Source organism: Aplidium turbinatum, chromosome 16, assembly GCF_918807975.1.
Source record: "Aplidium turbinatum chromosome 16, kaAplTurb1.1, whole genome shotgun sequence".
Taxonomy (NCBI): domain Eukaryota; kingdom Metazoa; phylum Chordata; class Ascidiacea; order Aplousobranchia; family Polyclinidae; genus Aplidium; species Aplidium turbinatum.
This window is the reverse complement of record NC_137487.1, coordinates 6966285-6985946: the sequence shown is the minus strand read 5'-3', so window position 1 is coordinate 6985946 and position 19662 is coordinate 6966285.

The following is a 19662-nucleotide window of genomic DNA, read 5'->3' as shown; positions in this document are numbered from 1 at the left end:
GTTCTGACACGACTAATTTGGTTGGTGCCAAGAAGATGGCTTTCTTTACTAACAATTATCTGCTACTGAATGCGCACAGTGTAAACTACCGTACCGGTACTGTAGATAGTGATGGTCAAGTACAGGTTAAAATATGAAAAAGTATGTCTGAATGTAAGCTTGGAGCTTTTATCAGTCAAAAAATGTAGGCTGAGTTTTATGACTGAGATGTAAATAGCAGTTGTATTTCTCGACAAAACAAGTTTAGGCTTATAGCTTTAAAATCAAACTTTATCAACAAATAAATTGCAATTAAAGGTTGCCTTGTACAATATAGTTTTGATCAAAGACATTGTTTGTTTATTTGAGAAGGAAAAACATCGTCAAAGGGATAATGATGTCTACTTAGTTGATAGAGCTGATTTAGGAGCAAAAATAATTCTCAATTGTAAAATCAAACACATTAGTCTTTTACATGGTCTTCCAGAGGTTGATTTGTAATGACAGAATAGCCTACTAGCTTATGCCCAGAATAAAGCAAAAGCTTTAAAGCTTTGCTCATCTGTAGACAAGTAATGGAATGGAAGAAAGACTTATGGGTTAGGCTCTTTCTCAGCGTAATACTATAAGACAACAAGCGTAATTCCTAAGACCTATTTAAAATAAACTGATCCGAAAACGTTTCGTTCTGCGTCGAAGCAAATTTGTGTCTTGATTTTGTTCTTTGCTTTGGAAGAGAAATTAATCTAATTTTGTTTCGAACCCAAAACGAACGCAGTAGGCTTTGGAGTGTTTAGAAAATTTTCGTCCTGATGAAATTATTTTGACTGTTGGTTTTGTTTCGAGTTAAATCTCTTTGTGAAAAGTTTTTTTTTACTCGTACTACTGTAAACTTCGTTTTCAACATCATCTTCTTGCGTATGAGGCAGCTGCAGGTCACTTTGTTGTATGCAGGTACAGCAGCTAATGGATTGTGTGTTCATCGAGCGTTGTTAGGTCTACATATCTATCTTGCGGTCTGTAGGCTATAGCCTACAGGACATTGATAGATAATGTGGTATGCAGTTTGAAAATCTGAGGCACATGTACCTGATAGTGAGTCGGCGAGGCCCCATTGAAACATGATTAACAACATTAATTGGTAGCATACAAGCTGCTAATTATTATCTTTCACAGTAAAAAAACTGAAAATGTCACAGCTGCCAAATACCAAGAACCCACTCCCACAATTGCCCTGCATAACCCGACAGCCTTTCTTCTTTTGTTGTATTTAGGGTTTGGAGAGGCCACTTAAATTGATCTGTAAGTCGGTATGAAAACCATGTTTTTGTTTCTTGTTAGTCATAGAAAGAGGGAGAGATGGACGGTGCTTGAGATGATTTCTTTGGATACTCCGATTTCCTCTGAGACTGTCATTTGCCACATCACCAGTTCAACATTCAGTAAAAAGTTAATCATGTCACGGTTTTTGCTGTATAAACTTTCAAAATGTGACAGGCAGTGGCCTAAGATACAGCACCAAATAAACAACCAAGCGATTATTGTAATCAAATCTCGTTTAGTAACCAGTCAGCAAATCACTCGTTTTACATTGTTTCAACGTCTATGAGTCAATGTAAAAAAGACGAATTTGGTGGCAGAGTAGCCTACTGGACGACTCTGATTGGCTTGATGGGCCGTTCCTTTTACCTTTTCTGTCTCCACCACTTCTTACTTCCATTGAGATGTTTTTCATAAGCACCACGCCATGATCGTCCTCTAACTCTCTCTAGGTACATTTAACTCTCAATAATGACTGATAGGTACATTATTGCTCGATGCAAACAATAGATCTCTAGGCTACTCAGTTAGAAGTGTTCAAGACATAAACTTTGGCCTACCTATAATCTGCTTTCTACGATTCATTGTTTTAGACAGGGATGTACCACGGAGAGGGGGGCTGGGAGCAATAGCTCCAAAATGTTATCTCCATTTTAAAAATGGGCTTTTAATGCTATTACAGTAGAATTCGCCTATAGTGACACCTGAAGGGACCGCGGAAAAAGTATCACCATAACCGAAGTGTCACTATAGCCGAATTCTAATCAACCGTTGCGTATGCAAACGGGACTTTGCAACAGGTGTTACTATAGGCGAAGTGTCACTATAGCCAAAGTCACTATAGGCAAATTCTACTGTACAACGTTTTAAAGACATTGAATGTTGTATTACATGTTGTATAATGTGTGTCAGACGTTTGGCAGTATTCAGTAGCTATATATTTTTAAACAAATTCTTATTTTAATATTAAACTGCTTGCTCCTCCCCTCCCCGAAAAAGAGTTGCTTTGCAGCCCTAAATATTGTTTTCTAGCTACCTCGTTGACCTTGAAGCGACTTACTTATTGGGCTGGTTCAGGGTGTTTTTCCAACATTGCCTTTTCATAGAGCGTGAATCTTCTCGTTTGTCTGGGTTACGTCACGTTACTTTTGAAATTGAAATTATTTTGAAACAATTATTTTTAGAACATTGTTTTGTACAACAAAACTCCTTTTACATTATGCCTACAAGAAATCTAGTCGATAGTTAAATCTTGTTGAAGTGGTACATGAAGCAATGTATGAAGATGTCCTGTGTTGAAGCATTTGAAGCGATGTTGAAGCATTGCACAGTTTGAAGCAATGCAAACTGAAATACGCTTGCTTGTTGAGTTGGCTATTTTCTTACTTTGCTTTTTTGAAGCAGTTAACAAGATGCGATTGACGAAAAACTGTAATAATCCCCGTCAATGTAACTTAGGCCCTTTGTTTGGTTATTGTTAATGATTGTAATCCCCAGAAGAACACAAAATTTTACATAAAGCTCCTTTACATTTCAAAGTGATTTCCAATGCTATGAATAATAGTCGTGCCTTAACAAACCCTTACCGGCGTAGAAGTATGGAAAAGCACAGGGGCGCCAGAAGAGAGGGGGCAGGGGGCGGATGTTTCCCTGCCCTCAATTTTTCTTTAGATGGGGGCCGGAGGGGTCAATGGTGTCCTTTTAAGGTCATGCAAGCTACTGCACATTTTGCGATGTAACATTTTTTGCTATTCGCTTTTAGCCTAATTATACAGTAATTTTTCATTTTGGCCTCAAAATAGTATTCACGACACAAAATTTTGTAGCACAGTACGTTACATCATTATAATATAGCATGATGCCCTTCCGTGCCATTGTTCGTTCTATACCGGACACTTGTATCATTACTCGATGATGAGCTGATAGATGAGCATTATCGATATATCTTATCTTAAAACTTTAAAAAAAATTGGCCATTCAGCAACAAAAGTGCTCTTTTTTCATAATCCTGCCCCCCCCCCCAGTCAAAAATCGTTCCGGCGCCCCTGGAAAAGCATTAATGCAAGTTGATAGCGCCATTTCCTGATCGCACAGCCGTGATTTATAATGAATTTATTTGGCAGTCATCTTTATGTCGAGTAGTTATGACAGGCCATGTAAATACTTTAAACCAAAGTTAAGCAAAACGTGACAGAACGTTAACCAGCTAAATTAACCTTTTAGGAAAGGCAGAACTATACTTACGCTTAAGTTCTTGTATTTGGTATTAACTTAATATGTCTTCAAAAACACTTTATTTTGGTTGTTCTTTGACTGATGTTTCAATGAAATGTTTGCTTCATATCATTGTTGATGCAAAGATAAAGACAAGCTATTAAATTTTCGGTTATAAGTTCAGCTTCACGGTGGATAAAGCTTGTCTATTGTTTTATGTCATGATGGTTGTGGGAATCTACGTTCGGACTAAGCAATGTATTTTTGAAGTACAATCCTGTGGCGAGCACCAGTTTCGTACATTTGTAGAGGATTTCAATTAGACATTGTGTAATTTTTATTAGAAAATATATTACCAGGAACCGCACTTTTCATGAAATTCTTATCGATTTCATGCGCAAAAACACAATGGATTGCAATCGAATACATTCAATGGCGATGAAATGCAATGCCAAAGCAATTTTCAATTTCACTAAACGAAAAAGAGTAATATTCAATTTATGGTATGTCTTAGGTACAGAAAAGCCCGACTTATAGTGTATCTTCATTCCATGTACAATTATTGTACATTGTACATTTATTTTCATTACTTACGGATTTCTTTTAGATTGAAATAACCATTTTTAGTTTTTTTTTAATTCAAGGAAGCGTGGTGACGTTACCAGTTCTATGAACGTGATCCAAATTCGGATCCCGAGTCAAACTTTGTGTGCTAAGAGATTTGGTATGCCATCAAAAGTCACAAAAAAAATATCGCATTTCCTATTTTTATATAGGTAAAACAAAACAAAAGATAACAGTATTCAGTAGTTTGGAGAAAATTTTTTAAAAATCATCACAGTAATGATCGCATGTCGGTTTTCCTTCTGTTAAATTTTAAAGAAAACGTCTTCCAGTCCATAATCATAAAAAACACATATTTTGTTTGTTTAAATTTGTGTATGTTTTCAATTTTTTCGAATGTATAAGTGGATTTTTTTTTGAAAATGTCACTTGGCATAGCACTCCGGTAAACATATATATTTGTTCTGTTTCGGTTTCGTTTCTACATACCGTAATTTGAATTATGTTATTCATTCAAACTACTTTGTAGTCGATCATCCTGTTATCTACAGTATATCATTGTAAAGTTTTTATTCCTAAAATTATAAAACACTTTATGCAATTGCTTGACCCATTTGCTAATGTGTCCTTTGAGCATTTTTCTCATTAGTGTGCGATACCTGTTTTACAGATTAATCCAAGTCTAGCTTACTAACAATATTTGTACAGAAAATCTGATGTTAGTTTTTGGTTTTAAATGTATTTAATGAAGCTTGTATTGAGATACCACAGTGTTAGATATGCTTGCCAAGGATTGCTCAATGTTCTCTCCCTGGGCTAAGTATTATTCTTCAGGTTCTATTCGTTTAGGAATTTCCATCCAGTAATTAATATTGTTTGGGAAAGTCTGATTGTTCAATATTTTAGATGATTGTGTAAAGCACTCAGGTCGCGACAAAACAGTTTTATGAACAATTAAATCTACAGTAGCCAAATGTAAAAATGCTACAGGCTAGATCTTGAGCAACATTTGGCTGCACAGGTGGGCAGTAACACGCTACTTTTTTAGATGCCTTACTCTGCTTGGCTGCAGTAAGCTATGCAAATACTCAATTCAAGGGCTTGATGTGTGGAAATTTGTCTCTTCGCTTACGCGTAGAAAGATAGAACTTTTAGCGGACTACAGTTGTTGCAGCGATTTGTGTTTTCTAAAACTCATGTACTAGAAATTTCAAATAACTAAATTTCATTTTAATGTTTGATATTAGTTCACAGTCAGCAGTTTAAATTTGAATGGACTTGGGTTTGTACATATACCCTATGGCCTACCTACTATTGGTCTGACGTTCGTTTTGTGCTAAATATTTTTTATTAAAGTTAAAATTTATCTTGTTAAGTGTTTCTTTATATTAAACTAAGCGCATGTGCGCATGACTATGCGCATGCGCAAAAGCGTGATAAAAATCCAAACTTTTTGTATCCTCTGTGGATCCTTCTCTTGTATCATTGGCTAAACTTATGGATGTTTGCTGGTACACCCCTTTATTTTGTTGTATGAAATTGGTTATATTCAAGCAGCCATAAATTTACCTCAGTGTGAAAAACAGAAAGACTTTTTGCCATATCGTTTTGTGGTAGCCTGTCATGGGTAATGTTGCTTTGATTCACTGCACGAAGCCTTCGCGCAGTTTAGTAGCTGACTAATGTAGCGAGTTAGTCAGCAAACTGTGCTGACAGCAATGACTTGGTCAATGGATAGGCCTCAGTTTATTCGTAGAAATTGTCTTCTTGGATGGCTACTATAGCAGTCGCTTGGTATTATCTGCATGTGAGGATATAGACTTGGACGTGACTGTAAGCTATGCTGTTCTTGGTCACCTCAGCCATGACTTGGGACAATTTCATAAACGGAGTAGAACAAGTGTTCGTTCTGGTCATTAAAACTGAAATTCTAACTCTACAGGGCAATGAACACACAGTTTCCTCCTTCTCCGTATGAATTATGTTGCAGCCTCATCATAGATACATTGATTACATAATTTGCAGAACCCTTTCAAAATCCCATTTTGGCTAAAACGTTATTTTGTAGTCATGTATGGGATTGGAATTATTTTTGAAGTAGGTACTCAAGGACTAAAAAAATACATTTAGCCTCATAGAATAAGAAGGTAATTTTTTTCAATTACACTTTCATCCAATTTCAATGGACTTTCATACTTTCAAGTTTTAAAACAATGAAAACTATTAATACTACAAAAAGTGCTCAATGCTAAGCAAAAAGGCAAAGCAGAGCAAATTAAATCAAATATAGTTATTTCTATCTGAAGCCTTTACAAATTGTTTCACCTAACGGACCATCAGAAGGTCTTATTCTATTTGAATAAGACCTTCTGATGATCCGTTAGGTGAAACAATTTGTAAAGGCTTCAGATAGTAATAACTATATTTGATTTATTTCAAGTTTTATGGATTTTTCCACTTGAATTTTCGTGGATTTCAAGCAACTCCAAGAGTGGAAATTCCTACAACAGTGATTTTACTTTGTCAGAAAAATGTAGACCCTGAAGAAAGATACACAATAACTCCTCATGTTAAGCAAACATTTCGAAATAAAAATATCTTCATTTTGGGTTCTTGTTTTTTGATTTGGTTGATAAGACAGTCAAACTATTTTACCTGTAGCCTATAGCCTATGATTTTATTTGTTTGGTTACAGAGACGCATAATAAAATCGTCAATAATTTTCTTTTGGGGGAGGGTACATTTAGTGATAGTGTAATATCTATTATGTCTGACAACATAAGTTGTAATTATAGTCTACACTCGTGTTACGGCCAATCTCTGTACAAATCAAACGTCATATAAAACCGTTCAAGTCTACTGAATATTACGTCATGGAACTTGCTAGAAAATGTGCCAAAATTGCACCATCGTTCATAGACTTGTGTCAAACTTGTTTGGACTTGTTTGGGCCTGTTTAAACAGGAAATATTACATCAGCTTTAAACACCTGTTGGAATGACTTCATAATTGTCTTTCATTTATTGCGTCACAGTTACTTTCTACGTGAATTTGAGATATTGATATCTATTCTGGTCATTCGTAAAATGATTGTTTGAAAGTTGGCCGCACATTTAACTGTTGGCTTAGTGCTTGCTAGCTGGACAAAGGTTCCGTCTTTTATCCAAGTAATCTGTTCTGTAGTGACAGTTTTAAGTGGTGTACGCGTTGCACCCCCTCGTTTTTGGTAGCCGTGGGCTAATTTTTACAGAAATACACTGTTTGAAAAGAAGTTCAAGTGTGTGTTTCTTCGGTCATTATATGCAGACGAAAGGATCCGGGAACTTTAAGTTACAATTTTCCCACGAAGAAATTATGGTTTACCGCTGTGACCATAAAAAATAAAAGACGATTCTCTGTCTAGTGTTTGGCACAGAAGCACTTAGAAGCATAAAAAATAAAAGACGAAGTTAGTTAGTTGGTAGGCCAAGAAGCACTTAGAAGCAAAGAAATAATAAAAGAAGATCTTGTTGGTTGGTAGTCTAAAGAAGCAAAGAAAATTAAAGACATTTCTTCTCAGTTTGGTACAGAAAAAAAATAACTTTGACATTCATTGGCAAGAAAGAAGATTAAAGGCAATCCATCTGTGCTTGAAGATTCAAGTGGAAGAATCCAAGCAAGTTTTGTGGACGTTTGGACTTCACATACTCGTACAGCTACGGTATCGTGCATTTAAATTCTTTTTTGTATTTTTACGGTCTTTGCAGTTAAGTTTTTTATAACTACTGTAATTTTGTGTGTTTGTGTAACTTAATTTTTTAATTGTTAAATTTAGCCCTAACATTTAATATGTCTACACTCGGTGGTGACAGGGACTCGACCGCCGTCGACTCGACTGAGTTTAAGCCTGATGATGTTCTTTGCGGTCGGGCAGGCCATTCTGGGGAGGGACCCATTAACGATGAGGCTAAGTCAGTTCGAGAGGCCCGGCATCTTAGACGGGATATTTTGACTCAAATTGGGAAACTTTCTGTAGCCCTAGGTTCTTTGAGTGATAAGCAGGAACTGTTAATTTTTAGATCTAAGTTATCTACTTTAGAAGAGGAATTACGGCATTTCCATGCTCTTTTGAGTAAAATTGTTAACTCTGCAATCTTGGCAGAACTTCGTGATAGGGTAGATCCCGAATTTAACTCGTTAAAAAATAACTTCGAACAAAAAGAAAGTGAGTTCTCAGATAGGTTGGATGCTGACATACATCCTGAGGATAGCGCCTCAAATGTAAGCACTAGGATGTCTGAGAGCTCGTCACGGATAGTTACACAAATTAACCTACAGTTAAGACGAGAGGAGCTCCAGATCCAAGCTGAGGCCGAAGCAAGAGCTGCTGAGGCCATCGCAAGAGCTGAAGCCATACGAGCTGAGGCTGCCGCGAGAGCTGAGGCCGACGCGAGAGCTGCTGAGGCCGCACGAGCAGAGGCTGCCGCGAGAGCTGAGGCCGAAGCGAGAGCTGCTGAGGCCGCACGAGCAGAGGCTGCCGCGAGAGCTGAGGCCGAAGCGAGAGCTGCTGAGGCCGCCGCGAGAGCCGAAGCTAGAGCTGCTGAGTTCGCACTCAAAGACGCTCAGTTGAGGGCCGAACAACGTAAAGAGGTAGTTTTAGCTGAATATCGTTCTGAGTTGGGCTCCCGGCGTAGCTCTAGGAAGGGCTCTTCTAGGCATTCCAGAAGTGAACATCAATCACAGTTTAATTTACCTAACCTTTTCCAGACGCCTGTTCAATCCGTAAGTGGACCTGTACAATCCACATGTTTTCCAGCTGTTTCAGGAGGTCTCGGGGCCGCGGCTAAGGGTCTTCCGAAGGCTGTAGAGCCAAGGTCTGCAAATTACAACCGAACTCCTCCCCCAGAGCGTACAGGTCACGGGGCCGCCATTAGCAGTAATGCTTTGCCCCCTTCACAGTTTTCAGCTCCGCTAGTTTTTGATCGCCCAGCTACACGTAATTTGGGTGGTTGTGAGAGGCGTATCGCGTCTCCTGATTTTAACGTGTGTGAGGATCGTGATCGGGCTGTGCATGTGACTGAGCCCACTCAGCCCCTTAAGGGATATAGCTTGTCTTCTCCCGCTAAATCGAGTTCTCAACAGCAGGATTGCTTTTTTGAATACCAAAATAGTAGGACGTTCTTCGATAAGGCGGCCTTGATTGGTTACGATGGTAATAATATGCCATTTGTCTTCTTTAAAAATCGTGTTATGGCCTTGATGGCAGCTTCGCCCTTTAAGGGAACTCGTTTGACTTTGTTGCAAGCAGCTTGTGTTAGAACAGCTGCACAAACGATTGCTAATTTGGTTTCTGACACTCCTGGCTTGTCAGAGGAAGACAGGATAGAAATGTCGTTAGCTCGCTTGTCCCAACGTTTTGGAGTTCGTGGAGGTCTTTTCGCAGAACCAGAAATTAGAAAGTATCGCTATGGTAGCAAATTGACTTCTATCTCTTCCAGTGATTTGAAAGAGTTTAAAGATGAATTGTCGCAGTGTTTGCTTTACGCGAAAGCTTATGGTCAGCGTGATAAATTAGAAGGACGTTTTGTTTTGGATTTGGCTAAACGACTCCCGTTTGACGCTAAGCAGCGTTATCTTGACTTTTTAGGTGATCAGTATGGTAGCACTGAGGAACCTACTTTTCAGAGTTTGTTTGATTTTGTAGTACGGGAGGAAACGCGCAAGTCGACTGATTTTAGCATCATGCTAATGGGCGATTCTGGTGAGTCGCAGCATTTTAAAAAGTTTGGCAAAGGAAAATTGCCTTCATGTCCGGTTAGGCAGACGTCGGTAAAACCCCATGATAATGTGATTTCAGGGAGTTCGCAGTACTCGACTGCTGTTGGCGCACCGCGCGGCGGTGTGGCCAGACATAGTGACATACCGGCGTGTTTTTGTTGTTCGTCACGTGGTCAAGTTGAATATCATTTTTTGTCTAATTGTAAAGAATTTTTGCGCTTGACACCTAAACGTCGGAGAGATGTCATTGTGAAAGCTGGCAAATGCTTGAACTGTTTGCGCCAGCATATGGTTAGAGACTGTAATCATGCAAACAACTGTCGTAAGTGTGGACCTACCAACGATAGGAAACACTATTTTCTTCTGCATGATTTTTATGTGACGTCACGTGATTCTCTGGATTTGGTCGGTAAAGATGATGCTGGTGCCAGAGTTCCTGTGCGTAATGTTAAGATTGGAAATGTTAAAGCAGCCTTTAACCGCGTTACTGCTGCTCGTGTTTTGAATCCAATGACTGGCAAATCGAAGTTGGTGTATTGTCAGCATGATCCTGGTTCGCAGTTGACCTTTGTTTCGAGTGACTTGGTGTGCGAACTTGGTCTTAAACCGTATGATAAAGCGTCGTTTAAAATGGATACTCTGGCTGGTCAGAAAGCTACTTGTGCTGACCTTGTTAAACTCAACATCCAGTCGTTAGAGACTGATGAACTGTTTTGTGATATAACCTCGGTGGTTAACCCAGCTTGGGCTGACGATGTTAAGACTTTACCACATAAGCAGGATTTAAGTAGTTTCCGTCATTTTCATGACGTGAATATGTTTCATTTGAATGATTGTAGTACTGTAGATGTACTGATTGGCAATGACAACGCTTATTTGATGTGGGCAAAAGAAGAACGTGTTGGTGAAAATCGCAGTGAACCGCATGCTTTACTCACTCCTCTCGGTTGGTTGGCTTGTGGTGGTAAGTCACCCTTAGTTGAAAGCGTTGCTAAAGTGTGCAGAGTGCAGACGTCTTCAGAGTCGGATGTCATCTCTGGCTTTCAGCGTAAAATTGAGTCTCGCGATATGGAAATAGCAGACCTGAATAAAGTCATTCAGGATTTGACTTTGCAAAATGAAACCTGTGAATTGTCTCGCAATGATATTTTGGCTAGAGAACTTGTCGCACCGAATATTGAGTTGAAAGATGGTCGATTTGAGATACCTGTACCGTTGAAGGAAGATATTGATTTACCTAACAATTTTGTGTTGGCGTCAGATAGAGCTGCTGCTTTAAAGAAGAAGGCTTTAAAACAATCTGAATTCCGAGGAACTTGTGTAAATGATGTAATGTCTTCTTGTCCTGACTTGTCTGACTTGTTAAACCCTCTGGCAGATGTCTTGGCTAGATTTCGGCTTGAAAGATTTGGTTTCATGGCTGATGTGACCAAATACTTTTTTCACATTTTGGACTCTTCAATTCGTAAGCCCAATTTTATTGAACTGCTTACGTACACAGGCAGTGCCGTTCGGATCGTGAACGAACGCCCTTTGGTACCTTTGAGTGACGACCCTAGGGATTTTACTGTCATCACCCCTGCCTCACTTTTGACCCCATACTTAGACCCATACTGTGCTGTTGGGCAACCACATGATCGTGACCAATTAAGAAGGGATTATCGGTTCAATTTGTCACTTTCTCAGCAGTTTTGGAGTAAATGGATCGATTTTTACTTGCCAGGTCTTCAGGGCCGGAAAAAATGGCTAAAAATGGCCGAGAATTTGGAGCCTGGTCAACTTGTAGTGGTAGGTTCTCTCCAAGACATTGGTAAACGTGGGAAGTATCAACTTGGGAGGGTGCATGAGGTAGTTCCACAAATTAGGAAAGGGAAGCCTGTGGTTCGTAGAGCCAAAGTTGCCGTCTGCAACTATGATGAGAGTACGGGGAAAGTGAAAGTAGACTACGTGTTGAGGGATATTTCGTGCCTCGCCCCCGTAAAGAACACCTAAGTGTTAGGGTTTGAGCCTGGTTTTGTCTGCGGTGGCCGACACTTGTCTGAGCCCGGAACAGTCGGTTATTATCGCAACCATTGTATATAGCGTCATTTTAGCATGTACCTATGGTACCAATTTCATGTATCGTCGTGTTTATTCTTATTGCTGTTCATTCTTTGCATGCCCTTTGTATTTACGTATTAACTTAAACGTGAGTGATTCAAACAATTTGTGTATCATGTGTTTTTATTCATTGGCTCACGATTGTCCTTCAATTCTTTTTTAGTTATGCCATGTTAGACTGTCATAACTAGGGGCCGCTATGTTACGGCCAATCTCTGTACAAATCAAACGTCATATAAAACCGTTCAAGTCTACTGAATATTACGTCATGGAACTTGCTAGAAAATGTGCCAAAATTGCACCATCGTTCATAGACTTGTGTCAAACTTGTTTGGACTTGTTTGGGCCTGTTTAAACAGGAAATATTACATCAGCTTTAAACACCTGTTGGAATGACTTCATAATTGTCTTTCATTTATTGCGTCACAGTTACTTTCTACGTGAATTTGAGATATTGATATCTATTCTGGTCATTCGTAAAATGATTGTTTGAAAGTTGGCCGCACATTTAACTGTTGGCTTAGTGCTTGCTAGCTGGACAAAGGTTCCGTCTTTTATCCAAGTAATCTGTTCTGTAGTGACAGTTTTCAGTGGTGTACGCGTTGCACCCCCTCGTTTTTGGTAGCCGTGGGCTAATTTTTACAGAAATACACTGTTTGAAAAGAAGTTCAAGTGTGTGTTTCTTCGGTCATTATATGCAGACGAAAGGATCCGGGAACTTTAAGTTACAATTTTCCCACGAAGAAATTATGGTTTACCGCTGTGACCAACTCGCTGATTAAAAAAACAAAGAACACGCTACATCAGCTGCTCCCAATCAAAGTCCACGATAGAAATTTTGGTTTTGATAATTTAAAACTGTCAGCTAAAACTGAAACTTGTACTAAAACTAATAACTGAAACGAGCATTATCACCAATAACGATGTTGCTGCTTCCCCACACCAATCCTTGCAAACCTGCAAACGTCTGTTAAATTTTATATTTCGATGTGTAGTGAAAGTGTTCAAACATTTTAGCAGGCTACCGATAAGCTACATAGCAAAATATAGCCTAGCTTTCAAAAGTCAATAACCACAGCTTAAGACTTAAATAACTAAGTAGAACTCGGTTAATCCGGATTCGATTTGACCGGCGATTCCATCCGGATTAGGCGAAGATCCGGATTAACCGATGACGGTTCTATCAAACCTGACTTATTTGTACTTCCAGTTTCATCCGGATTAGGCGAAGATCCGGATTAACCGAATCCGGATTAACCGAGTTCTACTGATAGTTATAAGTACAGGTAAAAAACAAGTTTTATTTGGAGTTTGTTTGAAGAATGTGTTTATAATGGTCTTCGCTTCCATTTGTCATTTGTTGAAATATCATTTGGTAAGGATTGCAGAAAGTCGTGTTGTTTATATAACGTTGATTAAAATATGAATAACGAAAACACGTTATATTAATGTAACACAAAACATGTAATTACAAGTCGATTAAGATTAATGCTTGTTTATCTCAACTAACGTTTTTTGTGAGTAGTTGAAAAGGTTACCGTAGCTTTAAAAATTCCCAAGTAAACGGCCTTTTACGAAAAAGGTTTAGAGTTGTCTGGGTATTCTCAAAGTACGGTATAGTCTAGTAATTGAAACCGATTAAATGAATTGTTGGCTTGATTCTTGTAGTACCTTTCAGTTGATGTTTTTAAAAATTTAAATTTTGAATCCAGATGGAAAAATGTGTTTTTAAGAAACCACTGTAAATTTACGTTGTTTTACGTTATACAAGGATGCCCACCTTACCTCATCTTGGTTATAGGAGAAGCGTGTGTAATGCAAAAGTGTTGCATAAATACAATGGGTGCTTTGGCGATTCCGTTGTCGATGGTGATTGCGTTTTAAAGAATACTTTCGAGATACTTGAAGCTTTGACAGGCATGCAGGTTCTGATTAGTTCTTTACAGTGATGAATGGTTCGCCATAAAAATTGTCTGAGGATGGTTGATAGCCTACATTTCCTCGTTTGTTGAATGGTGATTGTAAGTCCAAAATGATCACAAGCACTGAAAAACTTATCTTTTGTTTTTGAATTTCACTTTCGAAACATACATTCAGATCATGAACAAAAACGTAAACAGAAACAAAAAAAAGTTTCGAAACAGACATTCAGATCATAGTCATCGACACACATAAACTCTTGAACGACGGTTTCGATCATTTCCCTGACAGCAAATCAACGATTTTTACGTTAATTCAACGTCTTCAGATGTTACATCATGGAACTTCTGCAGACGTTGAATCAATGTAAAAAAAAATGATTTGCTATCTTGGTTGGGAATTTGCTTTGAAACGTCTCAAGTTAAATAGTTTTCTGTCACAACGATATTGAATTGAAATACCATTGCAGTCTTTACTTCTGAAAGCATCTGTTAGCACAGCATTGAGCTAACTGCACTATACTAAGCAGAGTATGTGCCAAAACACAACCTTGTTCCACGCCATTTTGTAACTGGAAACGATTCAGAAAATTTGTCATCAACAACGTAAGCCAACGTTTTATCATAACTCATGCATGATCTTCCACAGTCTTTTCCTGTTTACTGTATCAGAAGTTTTTTGTCACATATACAAAGACAGTGTAGAAGCCACGGCCTTACTCCATGCATTTCTCTTGAAGCTGTCTGGCCGGAAAGATTAGTCTACAGTTCCTTAACTCCTTCGAAATCCACACTGGCTTTCAGAGAGATAGCCTTGGTCAATGGTCAATGTTGTTTAGCATGAGGTTTTTTAGAATAGGAGTTGGAGTTTTTCATATTTTTCAGTTAAGATACTAATTGAAAGCTGAGATACTATTTAGTCTACGATACTAATTTCTGATCAGATAAGATTTTTTTTTACCGTTCTGCCCAGAACATTGACATAAGTGTGAGGTTGCACCAACAACGTTTTACACTCACAAATGTTTTTCTTTACAGCTTTTTTAAATGTGTATTAATTTGGGAAATGCAACGCCAGTGTTTCTTGTTAGCGTTTTATATTTATTTCCTTCACGAGTTGAGTGCGGTTGCCTGCGAAAGTAATGTGACGTCAGTGACCTGCCCTCTGCGCCCGAAAGACGAGCAATGCAGTTTGTGCATCACTGCACGGAACGCATCTACCTCGGATGGTAAGAATTGTGATACGGTATCAGTAACTTGTTTCCTTTTCAGGTCTATTCAACTAGTTAAAGATTTGAATTAAGCGTACAACCCTTTCTTGTTCACCTTCAAAAATGTCGTAAATGTCTCGTTAATGCACCCAAACTCGTTCTCTTTGGTGGTATCGATCCGACGTTTAAACGCTGTAATATCTTGGCCAAGCAAACGAGCTGATACTTTGCAACGCTCAAAATGATGTTTTTAAAACTTTTAATTGGTGTTTGTTTATCGTTCTGGCTGAAAAATTATTTATTACTTTTACATTAATGAACGTCTGCATATAGATTGAGTCAAATATAAAATAACCAATTTTGCTAGCTGCAGTAGTAGAAACGTGTAAATGTGTGACGTGGGCAGACGTGACATGGGTCACGATCTGCAGTGTCGTTCAGTTTTCTTTTGTAGTGACAGTGCTCCTGGCTATTTTATGAAAGTTCTGTAGAATGAATAGTCTTGTTGGCGTTTTTTTGTCGTATTCAGGCTTATGCACGGTGGCTGAAGATTTAGATTTTGTGGATGCGAAGGCAAGGAAGCCAATCTTCGTATTTACTTTCAGGCATGCTTCTAAGTGTCCTGCCAATGACACGGCCGCCTGCTCTTGAGCGTTGTCGAACTTGTGCTCTTTCGAATGCGTACCAGGACTGTCAACCACTTGGTTAAGCAGCCGACTTGGCTACGTATACTCATCTGAAAATATTGAAGTTCAAATCAAAAGCTCAATCTTGTTACTTATTTTTTGTTTTGAAAGCAGTAATTAACGTTTCATTGTAGGCTATAATACATTATCCGCTTACAAGTAGCCTACTTGTTTCGTTTGATTGATTTCTTACCGTGACTTGCTAATAACTTTACGCTTACTTGGTGCTAAATAAGTGTTTTTCATGAAAGAAAATAATCACAAGCCCACGCAAATGCTAATTAAGGTTTGTTGTTTCATTGGCACAATACACAGCGCCAAGAGCGAATTAGCAACGTACTTTGGCCTAGGAACTTAGAAAGAAAAACAGCACCATTTTTACCAAACAGATTTACCAGCTCAGTGACAGAGTGGTTTTGTTCTCTGCTCTCGAGCTGGTAGATCTTGGATTAATTCCAGGTCGGGTCAAACTGTGTCATTGTGTTCTTTCTTGCATAACGCAGTAAGAATAGGTCGGGTAATAATCTGATGTCATCGTAAACCTGACATAAAATTAAAAAATGAGCCCTGCCGCTAAAAAAAACCTTTGCTGTTGTAGAGCAATAATAAATAAATCAATAACGTTATTACTATTACCAATCAGATTTGTTTTTGAAGAATACAAAGGTTTTCACTTCTTTCACTTTTAGACTATAAAATTTTGCATTTTTCGATTGAAAGTGCTCACATCTTTATAGAAATATCTACCCCTCCCATGATACAGGACAATAGTTGTCTGACCAGCCCACAATCAAAAGGTAGATGGGCCCACCTGGAAAGTTCCCAAACTTCCCGGTGGGACAAACGGATAATCTACACATGCATAGTATTTTGATATGAAATGTTTCATACATTTTTCAGCTACGGAAGCCAGCAAGCTTTTGGACAGCTATATGAACTATCAGCAGATTCAAGTGTACGAAAGTAGGAATGAATTTGTGTGGTATTTCAACAACAATACAATGCTAGAAAGCCGACACATTACCATTACTTTTTATGTTTGGAATGACAATGCAAGGTAAGGGCCGATGGTTGATGTAGCCTCGATGTGATGATGCGTTTAAACTTAATTGAACTAAAGTATCTTGAACAATTTGAACAATGCAAATTGTTTCATCCTTTTTTTCTGGCAGACCATTAAAGGGATAGGCTACTAAAGGAAAAACCTGACTTGGCGATTTTCCACGTTCTTTGTGTTTAACTTGCTACCATAAAACGATTTTCAATAAAATTTTGCCCCATTGCGGTCTGACCATCATTGCGCGCGTACTTTTGTCAGAGCTTTCAAACCCAGAATGGGCCCTGAGTAGCGAAGCGTGCGACTGTACAGTCTACGTAACAAAAGACGAGCAATCAGCTGATCACGCAACAGTTGTTACTGCCGGCGATTTAACTGTAGGCTATATATGTATGTACATCAAAACATCAGATTTCAACGTCAAAACATCAGACAGTTTGCTCAAAACCTCAGATCTGATGTTAAAACATCAGATGTTGTAACGTGGCTTTTGTTATTGCTGTCTTTTGTGACGTATTCTCGAGCTGTGTTTGCACTTTTTGGTCATTTTGAAAAAAAATGAAATAAATGAAACATTGGACTTTGGGCCTTGCCAGCGCCATTGCAAGCATTTTTTTTTCGGTAATTTTTTTTGAAATGTATTCTTGAATGTTCAGTTTTTGCATTTTAATGCTTAATTCCCGTTTGAAAATTTCATTTAGTACGCCTTTAAGCAGACCAAAAATCTTTATCTTTTTGTTCTTTTTTTGGAAACAGCTGACTAAGTTAAAAACAATGTTTAAATCATATTTTATACTTTTAGATAGCATTTTGTACCAACCCTCAACTTAATTCATAACAAGTTTTATCCCCTGAGTTTTATCAGAGGTAGCCATTGGCGCATTCAGAGGTGGTGCGTGGGCACGTGCTATCAACCAAAAAAACATGTAAATTTTGTGTGCTTTTGCAAACATTTATTTTTGTTTGCTCGCTCAATCATATTGCATGAACCTTACGGGCGGCTTAGGGCACGCCTTACTGGTGTTTGAAATCAGCTGCGAACTTAATGGAAAGGATCGATCATGTGCACATTAAAAGGTGAAAAAATGACGTAGGCTAAACACAATTTTTGTTTATGTCTGCGAGTAGACTAGAGGTGGTCTTTGGTAATAGAAAAGCATTCAATGCATAAGATAAACCATAGGTTAATCTCTACTGAAATATTGTCGTTTTAAAACGTTCTTGATGATATATATTTCAGGTTCGGCATCTCAATCCCTGGTTGCTGCCGCTTACCTCTCGTTGAATCTAACTGCAGTTTGACACAGCCAATATCCGGGAATATTTACTACAGTTTGACTCTGTTTCGATCAACCGTGACAAGACATTATAAATATAAAAAAAAATCTAAACCATTATCATTACCTACAAATTCCATTATTTTAACCCCACCTTTTATCATTTCCACCCCATATTCCATTATTTCTACCCCATCTTCCATTAGCTCCACCCCATCTTCCATTACTTCCACCCCATCTTCCATTACTTCCACCCAATCTTCTGATGGTGTATTACCACCTTCTCTTTCTTCTCCTCTACCTCCATTGCAAAGTCCTCCATCGACTTTTCTCGGAACGGACAAACCACATCGAAGGAGTAAGAACAACAAATTGCTAGTTGAAAAGTAATTTTGATCAAATTTTGCAGTCAACACAAATTGCATTAACTTTGGACGCGTTGATGGTGTGAGGCTACGTAGTTTACATTCTAAAATTATTTTTGTACATTTGTTGGCTGCTTGATGAAAACGTTTTATCCGTAAATTGATGAACCTAAAAGATGCCTTTATGGGTCGAAACACATAGACTGCTTTATAAACATGCTGTAAACATATCTTTCCGGTTCACAATCACACAGTGGTGCAAAAAAATCATAAAACTTCTGCACTTTTTTTGAATACAAGTTTTTACTAAAAAAGCTTCCCAGACAACCACTTTATCTGGTAAAGGTCTGGTCAGATCCGTATCCGATTTGGTAAGATCCGTACCCGATTTGGTAAGATCCGTACCCGATCTGGTAAGATCCGTACCTGATCTGGTAAAGATCTAGACCAGATAAAGTGGTTGTCTGGGTTGTGTCTCTATCACTGCTTTTTTTTAAAGGTTTACGGGTAATTTATAACTTGGTGTTTTTTATATTTGTGTTGGCACTGACAAACAGGTTGTTTAATGCTGAGGAAAGAAAATTTTGATTATGGTAATAAATAGTAAGTAGCCTACAATACAATACAATACACAAACGCTAGGTCGTTCTGCTGCGTTACAAAGCAATGACTATAAAAAAAAAACATGTTGATTGTTCATATTCAATTTGATGCCAAGTATTCTTGGAGGTTATATAATGTAGCCTACACTGGTAGAACTAACTTAGTATCGTAGCCCATGGCCACCTGGAGATGCGGCCTGATTTGTCACATTTTGCAGATTTTGATTCCAGCTACTTCTAGTGCTTGACTGACATTTTTTGAGATGTTTTTACTTTTTGCGGTTTCCTAATGACATAAAACTTTTTTGTTGCCTTGGGGAAGCAATAGCAAATGAGAAAAAGTAAGTTGAAAAACGCAAAATCAGACTGTTATTGAAAATTAACAGTCTGACTAAAATCTTCGAAATCAAATTTTCTTTGTTTTTCAACATGCGAGGATGTCAAAACCTATTGTGTCATCTGGGGAAAAGAATAAAGAAAGCGTAAAAATCTAATTTTTAGAAAAATTTATTTAAACGTTCGCCAAAAGTTAGAAAAACCTGGAAATTTCTGCAAAATGTGACAAATCAGGCCGTATCTTTAGGTGGCCATGCGTAGCCTAAAAGGTTGTA